A 12,668-nucleotide genomic window follows, 5' to 3' on the forward strand; every position below is an offset into this window, starting at 1 on the left:
AATAAGGCAGCTGAGAAGCAGGGCTGAACTTTCCTTCACAATGAGCTGGAGCACAAGAAAACTGCCAAATAGAAAAGTTATGCTGATCCAATTTGCTATACTACACACAGTATGGAAAGAATTCAAAGAAGAAAAATTGTATGTATGTTTTAGAACCTTATACTGCCTGCGTGGCAAGAGAGAATGAAAAAAAAAATTGCCCTACTGGAAAATATAGCAGTCCCCACTGAACTCGTGAAGAGACGCTTTGTGGTTATACTTCCCCAAAGTACGCCTATAATTTGGCAGGGTTTTTGCATGAATGAAATGAGATCACAGGGAGTGATGTCAAAATGACTGCCTTCACCCAAGGCACCTAAATATAACCAGTGATGCAGCCCCACTCCCCCGAGGCACTTTCCACTGCTAAGTACTTTTTTGATAGCTGGTATATCAAAGAAATAATAAACTTGGAAAAACTTGGAACTTTGGCTGGCAAGGATCCCAAGGACCCTTCAGCAGAAACCTTGCTCCTCGTAAAGTCAGACAGGTGATGTTGCTTTTCCAGGGCCAGCACCCCTCCCCCACAAATGCTTGATTTTGTGAAACTGAGCATGCACGAGGGAGACCTGATCCTTATGCATGCTCCATTTTTGTGCATGCATGGGAGGAGGGCCTCCCTCATGCAAGCTCAGTTTCACAAAAACAAGCCATGTGAATGGGGGGTGGGGGTCTGCTGGCGCAGCAGCTCTGAAGTCTGCTGCACTTTCCCTGCTTTTCTCCTACTCCTCTTGCTGGTCCCTATCCTCTGTGCCAGCTCAGAGGTATTGGTGTGGCAAAATGTTGTCCCCCCCCTTTAGATTCAGTCCCCTCCCCCCCAAATCTGAGGTATAGCTACATTTCTGATTAGAGCCAGCTTAAACCAAGCAAAACTTCTTACCAAAACACACTCTTAATCTCTGTGAAGATATGAGACTTAAAAAAAGAAAAGAAAAAGATGATTATCAACAATAACATTGATGCAAGTCCACTTATTTCAAAACTCCATAAGGAGCAAGCAGGATTTTATTGTTGTTTGATTTTAAATGAAGCAGCGCAAACAATTTAGTTAATTAAATTTATTGTTTAAAAAATTCCAGCTTGAAATTAAAGGCCCTCTCTTTCATTCTGAACTCTTGAATTCATTTTCCCCCCAATCTATATATGACGTCTACAGTTACATGCCTAAATCAGTGCACTTAACTGATATAAGCACATAACTTAAATAGGCTTAATTAGAACCAATTGGCAGTTAACACCTGTTAAATGACATTAACTGGAGTTAATTGAAAGAGGCGCATAGTACAAGTGATATACACCTTGTGCACAGCACATAAAATTAACATGGTTAGGGGCAGATCAGGAGTATGTTTTTTGACTAAGGGCTGCTAGATTCACTAAAGCCCCCTTACCTGTCCGATCCTGTTCCGCTCCGTTTCTGAGCCTTGCTGGGCGACCCATTCACTAAAGGCTACCTATGCAAATCACCTAATTGTAAACACGCCCACAAGTAATCCCACAGATTGCTGAAGACTGATCGCGACGCATGCGCAGACCATCATTGATGGCTGTACATGCGATCCCGCATGCGCCGCTCTCCTGCACCAGCAGGAGAAGGGGGAAGGGTTGGGGAAGTAATGGCAGGCAAGCAAGGCAAAGGCATCTACAAAGCCAGCGCCTATGATCACCAACATCATCGAGGGGGGGGGGGGGGCTTGAGGTGGAGACTGTCGGCTAAAGGCAGGAGCCGGCAGTGAAGAGGAGCTCTGATGTGCAGGCTGCTAGTGGTAGTGAGGAGAAGCTGGCAGCTGAGCAGGGAGAGCAGCCAGCAATCTTCCACCTCCATGAACCTGGAAGTGACACACGTCACAACTGCGGTTCATAGACAGTGGAGCGCAAGACGTCAGCGCGCTGACAATCCAGCGTCGACAATTCGGCGCAAGACAGAAGCGCACGGGGGAAAAAGTAATTTTTAAAGAGCTCTGACGGTGGGTTTGGGGTGGCAACCCCCCACTTTATTGGTTAGTGTTCGCGCTGCTGTTGGAGGGGGGTTCGGGGGGTTGGAAACCTCCATTATAGCGAAAACTGAACTTTTTCTGATTTTGGGGGGGAAAAGTTCCGTTTTCTCTATAATATGGGGGTTTCACCACCCACACCCCCCCCCCCGCAACAGCAGCGTGAACACTAACCAATAAAGTGGGGGGGTTGCCACCCCAAACCCCTAGTCAGAGCTCTTTAAAAATTATTTTTTCCCCCGTGCACTTCTGTCTTCCGCCAAATTTTCTGCGCTGGATTGTCGGCGCACTGGCTTCTGGCATGCGATTATCCCATCACCCACAACTGCAGGCAGGGGAAAAAAAATAAAATTAGCCAGCTGAATTCCTGAAGATCCAGGGGTGCCGGGCTGCGAGCCGTGGGGAGAGCCAATTGGTACTTGCTGCAGCTTTTAGAAGCAGAGGGAGGGGGGAACTGCCAGAACTGAACAGGAAACCTGCCCCAACTCTCCTGCTCTCTGCTGCCGTTCCCCGCAGTGCGAGCCTGTGGTTTTAAAGCGGGGCTGCACTGCGGGGAAGGGCGGCAGAGAGCAGGAGAGAAGGGGGCGGCATTTTTCCCCACAGTGAAGTTTCTCGTATCCATGGTCAGCTGCAAGCAGGGAGTTTCAGGGCTGCAGGGCTGGTATTTCAGCGCGAGAGAGAGCAGGAAAGGAGTAAGCGACTGGTCCTCACTAGTCGCTTGGCTTCGTATCGGCCAGCCCAGTCACCTGAAAAATGTTGGTGAATCACTGCCTTGCTAGATTTGAATGCGTGGATCGGATCGGGTGTGGACAAGATCGGCCAGGTTAGTGAATTGGGTCGTGGTCATAAAGGGATCGCAAACCGATCAGTAAATGATCAGTTTGCTTCGTGAATCTAGGCCTAAATTCGCTAAACTCACCAAACTGGGCGATCGATTCACTAGGAGTGATCATGCAAATTAATGTGATCAGAACGAATTGGACGCACGCCCCACAGATTGCTGCAGTGATTGCGATGCACGTACAAACCATCCTGGTTGGCTCTAGATACGATCCGCGCATGTGCTTGGTCTTTGAGGTCAAAACAAAGGGTGAGGGGTGGCTGCAGTACTCGCTGGTCCAAAGGAATCAATATTTTAGAAATATTCTCAAGTGCAACCAGATTTTTATGGAACAGAAGACGCTTTTAACCCGTGGGTTAAAACCACGGGCTCACTCTGCACTTTTTGCAGAAATATGGGAAGTAATTTGGTGGCAAAGAACAGGATTTCAGGGCGGCAGAAAGCAGGAGAGTCGGCAAGGACAGTTGTGACTGGTCCTCAGCAGTCGCTTCTTTCGGATCGGCAACCCCAATTGGTGTTCTTCTGCTTAGTGAATCGCTGCCTTCCTACTTATGCAGGCAATGTTCCCTCATTTGCATGGGCAGATCGGATTTGGTAGGAGATTGATCAGCCACAAGATTAGTGAATATGGTCAGGGAAAAATCGCAAACTGGTTGGGACATGATCGGTGCATTTTGTGAATCTGGCCCTTAGACACTGCTGTGTGCACAACTTAGGCGCAGGCATTTAGTCTAAGAAAACCCTGGCATTAATAGGGTATGTCTAAATGTTGACATGCCTAGCAATGTTTAGGTGGTACTAAGCACAATTCTATACAGCGTGTATAATCTTTATAGAATAGTGCTTTGTGCCGCAATAGTTGGCACTGATTTTTTTAGGTGACAAATAGAATCTGACCCATTATTGTTTAAAGGTAGGAATGGATTAATCAAAGACCTAAGCACACAGCAAAAGAGGTTAAAGAAGGTCAGAGGGGAGAGAAGAAGGATGAAGAGATCTTATTATACTGATCTCTAATGCAGACTGGCAAGTATAGTAACCAAGGCCAATTAAATGTCTACTGTAACTAAGGGCTCCTTTTTATGAAGCCGCGTTAGCGGTTTAATGTGCATTGATAGCGCGTGCTAATTTGCTGGCTGCGCTAGCCGCTACTGCCTCCTCTTGAGCAGGCAGTAGTTTTTCGGCTAGCGTGCGCTAAAAATGTGTATGCGATAAAGCCGGTAACACGGCTTTGTAAAAGGAGCCCTAAATGTAAATGAAAATTACCCCCCCCCCCAAAAAAAAAAAAAACCAAACAAACAAACACCAAGATTATATTTTTGAAACCTATACATGTTTTGTAAACTATGTATAAAACATTAAGTTAGAAAGAAACCTGGAGAAAGAACAAAAAACAGTGAAATTGCTCTTTGGAAGGAACTAGCTAGATTCTGGTTTTCCTCATTCTCTCTCCTGCCCCCCCCCTTTCTTTCCCCCTCCCCTCAGTCATTCAGGGGCTCAAAGGTAGAGGTAGCTGGCTAGGCTGCCACACTTGTCTTCCAGTATCAACTGACATGGCATGGCATAAAAATTCCAACAAATCATTCCTCCTAAACAGAAAGTCTGTGTGCAACAAATGAAGAATCCTGTACAAATAGTCATGAAAGTGCATCAACTGAATCAGCACTGCCTCTTGCCATGGTGACTTGATGGGACAGGCTGTGTAAATAAAAATGCTTCTCATTAAAGATTGTATATCCTATATGAGCTACCCATATGTATGCTGGCGGTGCACTATTACCTAGATATGTAATATTATAAAAAAGAGAGAGATACAGTACACACATTTGATTTAAGCAATTACTGGATTAAAATTTCTGTTCCTTAAATCATGAGTGACAAACTGCTCTTTGGCAGTGTGTGCTATGCAGTGGGTCTACTCTAAAATAAGGGCAGCTCAGATAAATATTAAAAAGACACTTTATTCAATTAAAACTAATGTGGCTATAATGTGAGGCATATAGGTAAGAATTTTATTAAGAACAAAAAGGCTTATTTCCCACAATGAAATAGCCTTACAAAACTATAGTGTAGAAGAAAGGTATAGTTAGTTATCCCACAACAAAATTTCGTATTTTCACTGCAGTTCACGTGCATATATTAAAATTTATCAAAATATCAAATCCCCGGAATTCTTCAAGAACACCAGAGAAACATTCTTAGCGGGAACTTAAGAGACTTGTAACTGGAACGTGCTCCCCTTACCCCTACCAAGCGTACACACACGCGCTCCTCCATTTTAATCTCCTGCCGGGTCGTGCAGCTGCGCCGGTATCCTTTCCCACGGAAAGAGGCAACTCTTCGCTTTTATTCCTCAGAATCCCTCACTGCGTTGGTTGACCGTTCGAAATATTTTAAATGATTGCTCGTTTTCGTTAATTACACGATTTCAATCAATTGCCCCGCATTTCCCTTTTCCATACTTCCGTTTGTGGATTTTTCTGTTGATCCAAACGCGTCTCGGAAAAGAAAACGGAAGGACCATATTAACTTAGCGAATTTTAAGTTAGAAGGACGGGAGCAAGTCTTTTTTTCTCTCTCTCTCTGCGCCAAACTTACCTCTCTTGCGGTTAATAGCTCAGCAGATGGGAACGTGTGCTCCGGGATATATATAGGGCACTGCCTTCCCGCTAACGCCAATCGCAGCACCTCAATCGGTGGGAGTTGGCTCCTATGTCACAGCACTGAGTGCTGGTGGCAGCGACAAGTGCCTTCAGTCCGGGACATCGCATTTTATTTGCTAAACCTTTTCTTAACTAACATGTACAAAGATAAGCAGAGAAATGTGTGTTACCACCCCGCCTGTATCTTTGTGTCATTCAAGCAGGAAACATTCCTGCAGCTACTACACAACCCCAGAATAACTCTAATGTGCCTAAGCTGGTTTCTCCCGCCACCGACTTCGGGCTGGCTTCTCTTATGCCTACTTAAGTGGTCATGTAGGCAAAACGATACAAGTGAAAACATGAGAGAGGGCTCATCTGTGGATAGAGTAGTTATGGTCTAATCCTCTTATTCAGGGTCAAATGGGGGTGGGGGGGGTACAGTGGTAACCCCCAACCCTTCAGAATTAACACTTACTGTGATGTAAAAGAAAATAAATTATTATTTTCAGTTTGTCCTTTTCTGTTATTTTATCCCATTTTCTATTAAAGTCAACAGAAGAAAAACTAAATCCTATGGACTCCAGTATTGAGTTTTCCATTAAAGCAGTCAGAAGCGACAGCAAGGGGCAAGTGGTATGAAGACTGACAAGGATACCCCAGCATAGCAACGAAGGCAAAGAACATAATAATTGCCATACTGGGCAGGGCATAATTAATTCTTTAGTGGGTCCTAGGCACACAAGTACACTGGGCCCCCTACCCATGGCCCCACCCACTCCCCACCTCTCCAACAGCCCCACCCACATAGCACTGTATATATTACACTGGGCCCTAAAACACTATTACACCACCTAATGGGAAAAAAGAAACTCACATGAGACTGCCACAAGATCTCTACACAGAAACTACATGCTAGAATACCACATCCTGGTCACATATGCAAAATATAGACCCTCAACAAATATGAAACTAGGGACCATATATCAGTAATAGTGATATAAAGGCAAGAAACTGAGCTGGAAATCTCAAGAAATCGCTCATGCACAGCAATACTAGAGAAATAGAAAGTGAAATACAAGGTATCAGAAATGGGCATTTCGAAAAGCTGACATATTCCCTTTAATAAATTTTCTTCTACTTTTGTTTGAGCATTTTATTTTTCATTCCAGTGTCTTTCTTCAGCTTTTCTGGTTTTATTCCCTGTCATTGCAGGGTTGCCTGTCCATTTGACATGTCTTCTTTCTTGATAAGAACATAAGACTAGCCTTACTGGATCAGACCAACAGTCCATCAAGCCCAGTAGCCCATACTCATGGTGGCCAATTCAGATCCCTAGTACCTGGCCAAAACCAAGGAGTGTGTTTTTTGTTTAACTTTGAGGCACACTGCCTTGTGACTGTACACTGTTCAGTTTACTCTGCAATCAGGTGGGGTTCAGGTTTTTCTCAGACTTTATGCCTGAGGTTTTTTTTTTACTGAATCTTCCCCCTGATTTGAATGAGGAGCTTGTGATTATAGACTTATAGCCAGTTGGCTTAAACTACTTTGGCTTGGAACTGCTGGTCCAGCCTGTATGTCTGAAGCTCGTTTTGATTAAATATTTTGAGAAGACAGTGACAGTTCACAATCGAGTGACAATTTTTGTCTTTGCATTATATACTGGATAAGTAAAAGTGTGATAAAAATTCCTGAAAATATTTTTGCAAGTGAGTTGATTGATAAAGGGGAATTACTGGTGCCAGAAATAGCATTCAATTCTAATGAATTGGAGAAACTCAAACAAACCTCCGTAACAGTGGATGATGTATTGGGTCAATTTTTTTATTTAGTTTTTTTTCTGTATTTAATTTTAGAAAATGATATTTCTCAACCCTATAACAGCTCAAAGTGTTCCGCACAAATGTCCTTCTTCTTTCCAAACAATCCTCGCATAGGCTCAAATTCCAATGGCACACTCTTGAATTTTCTCTTTACTTCTCTTTCAAAATGAACAGTAGCGAATCGCCTAGACTGGATGGTATACAGCCCAGAGTGCAGACAGAATTGAAAAATGAACTTGCAGAGTTATTAGTAACTTGTAATTTTTCTTTAAAAACCAACATAGTATCAGAAGACTGGAGGGTGACCAAGGTGACACCAATTTTTAGAAAGGATTCCAGAGGTGATCCAGGAAATTATAGACCAGTGAGTCTGAGGTCTGTGCCAGGCAAAATGGTAGAGACTATTATAAAGAACAAAACATATACATAAGCATAGATTAATGAGAGACATGCCTCACTAATATACTGCATTTCTTTGAAGTTGTGAATGAGCATGTGGATAAAGGTAGTTGATATTGTGTATTTGGATTTTCAAAAGGCATTTGGCTACCTCATGAAAGACTTCTGAGCAAATTAGAAAGTTATGAAATAGGAGGTAATGTCCTATTATGGATTAAGAAATGGTTGAAAGACAGAAAGTAGGTTTAAATGGTCAATATTCTCAATGGAGAAGGGAAAATAGTGGGGTTCTCCAAAGGTCTGTGCTGGGACCACTGCTTTTTAATATATTTATCAATGATCTAGAGATGAGAATAACTCATGAGATAGCTAAATTTGTTGATGACACAAAGTTGTTCAATCGTAAGAGGATTGTGAAAAATTGCAAGAGGACCTGAGACTGAGAGACTGGGCATCAAAATGGCAGATAATGTTTAATGTGAGCAAGTGCAAAATGAAGCATGTGGGAGAGGAACCCATAGCTAAGTGATGCTGGGTTCCATGTTAGGAGTCACTGGTCAGGAAAAGGATGTCTTCTCAAAATATTTATTCAAAATGAGCCTCAGACATACAGGCTGGACCAGCAGTTCCAAACCAAAGTAGTTTAAGCCAACTGGCTATAAGTCTATAATCACAAGCTCCTCGTGCAAATCGGAGGGAAGGTTCAGTAAAAAAACACTCAGGCATAAAGTCTGAGAAAAATCTGAACCCCACCCGATTGCAGAGTAAACTGAACAGTACAGTCACAAGGCAGTGTGCCACAAAGTTAAACAAAAAACAAACAAACAAAAAAAAAAAAAAGCCAAATACTTAGCTAGGGAAAACAGTTGAAAATCCAACGGGCTGTTTCCAGACTCTGCACTAGCACCAAATATTCACACACCGGCAATCTCTCTTCATGCTCCACACAGCTCCAAAGCAGGGAGCTAGCTGTCCTTCAAAGGTAATTAGACCAAGTTCTGGCTGTGTCCAGACACTGCAGCAATACATTCGCAGGAACAAATGATTCTTCAGTCGTAGTCATGCCCAGCCACGTCCAGATATACTCAAATTTCATTTCTCCCAGATCAGCTGGCCAATGGTACAAACAGATCAGCAGGCCAATGGTACAAACATTAACCCTTCCTCAACAAGAGCCTTGTTTCACAGGGACATAGCTAGCTGCATCAGAAGAAAAGGGCTCAACAAGCACACATGTTCCTTCTTTAACTAGTTTTTTACTGAACCTTCCCCCCAATTTGCATGAGTAGCCTGTAATTATAGACATAGCCCATTGACTTAAACTACTTTGGCTTGGTACTGCTGGTCCTGCCTGTATGTCTGAGGCTCGTTTTGATTAAATATTTTGAGAAGACAGTGGCAGTTCACAATGGAGTGACAATTTTTGTCTTTGCATTATATACCAGTAATTCCCCCACATCTTCCTTGGTGAAGACATACTAACTTTAAGAAGCCTTTTATTGCATTTATGTTTTGTTTTTTATTACCATATAATAAATATATTATTATATCACCCTGATTTAAATAACATACAAACCACACTCTCTGTGAACAAATGACACTACACAACTGTTTTCTTTATAAAATAGCTCAACAGAAATATCCCATTGGGCCAGAAAACCTGTCTAGAGCAAAGCCTTTTCAGTTTCAGTTCCTTTCAACACCACATTGTCCCATTTTAAAAATTATCACACGTTCTCTTGCTGTATTGCAAATTGTTACCACAGTCTTATGTTGCTCAACCACAATGATTATAGTTTATGCTTTCTGATATCACCACTGGACTCTACAATCATGTTGTTCAGTCGGCCCGACACAGGGCTGTGTTTCGCTGGATCAGCATCTTCAGGAGCCACGACTGCTTCAGGTTTTCACTGAGCTATTTCACCTCTGCAATAAATTTCAATTTACTAGGCAAAGAATTCATTTAATCTCTCCACTATGGCCTTGTCTTCCCTGGAAGCTCCTTTTATCCCTCGGTCATCTAGCGGTCCAACTGATTCTCTTCCCAGCTTCTTGCTTTTAATATACCTAAAAATGTTTTTGCTGTGTGTTTTTGCTTCCAGGCCTATGGAATGAAGATCCAAGGCACCATGAGAGAGGTGCTATTCTGAAAAGCAAATTTAAGGAGGGATGTTTATTTTAATGAAGACCAGCCTTTCCATCAACTCTTGTACCAGCCTGAATATTGTGGACTCATGAGGTTTCCCTACCACTGAGAATACCTCGTCATTATGCATACTTGGTAGGGGGCTGGAATGGAAATGTTGGAAGACTTTTGTGAGGTCTGGCACCCTGTGACTTCAATGGACTCTGGCCTAGATGCACTAAAATTGATCAGTAAGACTGTGTGGGTCTGATCCAATCCAAGTTTTGGCCAATTCAAAACGAGCTATTCATGCACTAAAAAGTTTGCATGCCTAAGGTCCTGATTAGCTCAGGTGCCTAAGGCCCCTCTGCTTGGGGGCCTTAGGCATCTGAGCCAAACATGGCCTTAGCCCTTCCCCTGGCATCACATGATGCACTGGGAAGGCCTACCATTTTGGACTGGCAGGCCTCCAAGTGGAACTGAGCAACCCTCCTGCTCCAACTTCTTTGAAAGGTACAAGGGGGGGGGAGGATTGGATCATTCTCCTTTCTGAATAAATCCAGGAAGATGGTATGTGGGATTCCTTGGAAACAATCCACAAATACAAAACAAATCCCACTAAAGGGTACTAAATGGGAGAGTGGCGTGAAAAGGTCTCAAAAACCTGCTTAGATAAGGATATTTCAACCCAATACTAAGTCATTCAAGGTTTGTAGTTTCCATCACTGACCTAATTGCCTCCACCTTCTTCTTTGTGTGACCAAATTTTACTGTGTCATATTATTTTTTTTAATTTTTTTTTATATATAGACAGCAAAAAATTATTTATCTTAAAGTGTGCAGAGTTACTGACAAGCCCGACGGGGACCCATTTTGCTACTCATGTGGCTTTTTCAAGGGTTCTCAGGACACTTAATTTTAACATCCCATCTCACTTTGGGCTGTTTATTTCTGCTGCAGAGGTGCACTGTAACCACCACCATGACCTTGAAGGTGCGAGATGCCGTTGGTAGGCCGAAGGGAAGAACAGAGAGCTGGAAATGCTGTGCCAGCACATGAAACCACAAGTACCTCCTGTAAGCTAGAAAAATGGAAATGTGGAGACTGGAAGCCACTGGTTGACCGACTTGAGGTCCAGAATTGGCCTCCAGTTGGCTGAGCCTTTCTTTGGCATAATGAAGTATATGGAGTATGTTTTATGTTTTATTAACATTTGATATACTGCTTCAGCATATTACAGATCTAAACGGTTTACAATAAAGCACAGTTACTTACCGTAACAGGTGTTATCCAGGGACAGCAGGCAGATATTCTTGACTGATGGGTGACGGCACCGACAGAGCCCCGGTACGGACAATTTTAGAGTGATTGCACTCTAAGAACTTTAGAAAGTTCTAGCTAGGCTGCACCGCGCGGTCCCCAGTTAGTATAAGCCAGCTAAGAAGCCAACCCGGGGAGGTGGGAGGGACGCAAGAATATCTGCCTGCTGTCCCTGGATAACACCTGTTACGGTAAGTAACTGTGCTTTATCCCAGGACAAGCAGGCAGCATATTCTTGACTGATGGGTGACCTCCAAGCTAACAAGAAGAGGGACGGAGGGAAGGTTGGCCATTAGGAAAACAAATTTTGTAAAACAGATTGGCCGAAGTGTCTATCCCGTCTGGAGAATGCATCCAGACAATAGTGAGATGTAAAAGTATGAACTGAGGACCAAGTAGCAGCCTTGCAGATTTCCTCAATGGAAGTGGAACGGAGGAAAGCTACAGACGCTGCCATAGCTCTAATCTTGTGGCCCGTGACAGAACCTTCCAGTGTCAGGCCCGACTGAGCATAAAAGAATGAAACGCAAGCAGCAAGCCAATTGGACAGGGTGCGTTTAGATACAGGATGACCCAACTTGTTAGGATCAAAGGACAAAAACAGTTGAGGAGATGATCTGTGAGGTTTGGTGCGTTCAAGATAGTAAGCCAGAGCATGTTTACAATCCAAGGTGTGCAAAGCCTGTTCACCTGGATTAGAATGAGGCTTTGGGAAAAAAACAGGTAGAACGATGGATTGGTTAAGATGAAACTCAGACACAACCTTAGGAAGGAATTTTGGATGTGTACGGAGGACGACCTTATCATGGTGAAAAACAGTGAAAGGTGGATCAGCCACCAGTGCATGGAGCTCACTGACCCTCCTGGCAGAAGTGAGAGCTATAAGAAAGACCACTTTCCAAGTTAGAAATTTAAAATGCGTTGTGGCCAAAGGCTCGAAAGGAGGCTTCATTAACGCAGAAAGAACCACATTAAGATCCCATACAACAGGAGGGGCCTTAAGAGGTGGCTTCACATTGAAAAGGCCCTTCATGAACCTTGAAACCAAGGGATGAGCTGAGAGGGGTTTTCCATGAATCGGCTCATGAAAAGCTGCAATAGCACTAAGGTGAACTCTTATCGAAGAGGATTTAAGACCAGAGTCAGATAAGGACAAAAGATAGTCCAACACCAGTCCCACTGCTGTAGACATGGGATTATGGTGATGTAAAAGGCACCAGGAAGAAAACCGAGACCACTTTTGTTGGTAACATTGAAGAGTAGACGGTTTCCTGGAGGCATCAATAATAGAACGGACAGGCTGAGAAAGGAGAGAGTGAGCCGAAGTCAGCCCGAGAGATACCAAGCTGTCAGGTGCAGAGACTGTAAGCTGGGATGAAGTAGAGTTTGCGGATGCTGTGTAAGTAGTGAAGGAAATAGTGGAAGAGGTATGGGTTCCCTGGAACTGAGTTGAAGCAGAAGGGAGAACCAATGCTGTCTGGG

At 43.5% G+C, this 12,668-nt stretch overlaps 1 protein-coding gene across 5 annotated transcripts in view; it reads right to left on the bottom strand.

Annotated features, from left to right (window-relative positions):
• Nucleotides 1-12,668, bottom strand: part of LOC117356688 (L-threonine 3-dehydrogenase, mitochondrial-like) — an 84,337-nt gene that overhangs the window by 65,015 nt on the left and 6,654 nt on the right. Inside the window, exon 1 of one of the 5 annotated variants that reach the window (XM_033936251.1) lies at nucleotides 5,473-5,505. The exons of 3 other annotated variants lie outside the window; for them this stretch is intronic. The gene's annotated coding sequence lies outside the window, so the exon portion shown is untranslated. Of the gene's footprint in view, nucleotides 1-5,118; nucleotides 5,231-5,472; nucleotides 5,506-12,668 lie in introns of those variants that run through there. One more of the 5 variants, XM_033936252.1, reaches the window with a different exon arrangement.

The sequence above is a fragment of the Geotrypetes seraphini genome, chromosome 3 (assembly GCF_902459505.1).
Source record: "Geotrypetes seraphini chromosome 3, aGeoSer1.1, whole genome shotgun sequence".
NCBI lineage: Eukaryota > Metazoa > Chordata > Amphibia > Gymnophiona > Dermophiidae > Geotrypetes > Geotrypetes seraphini.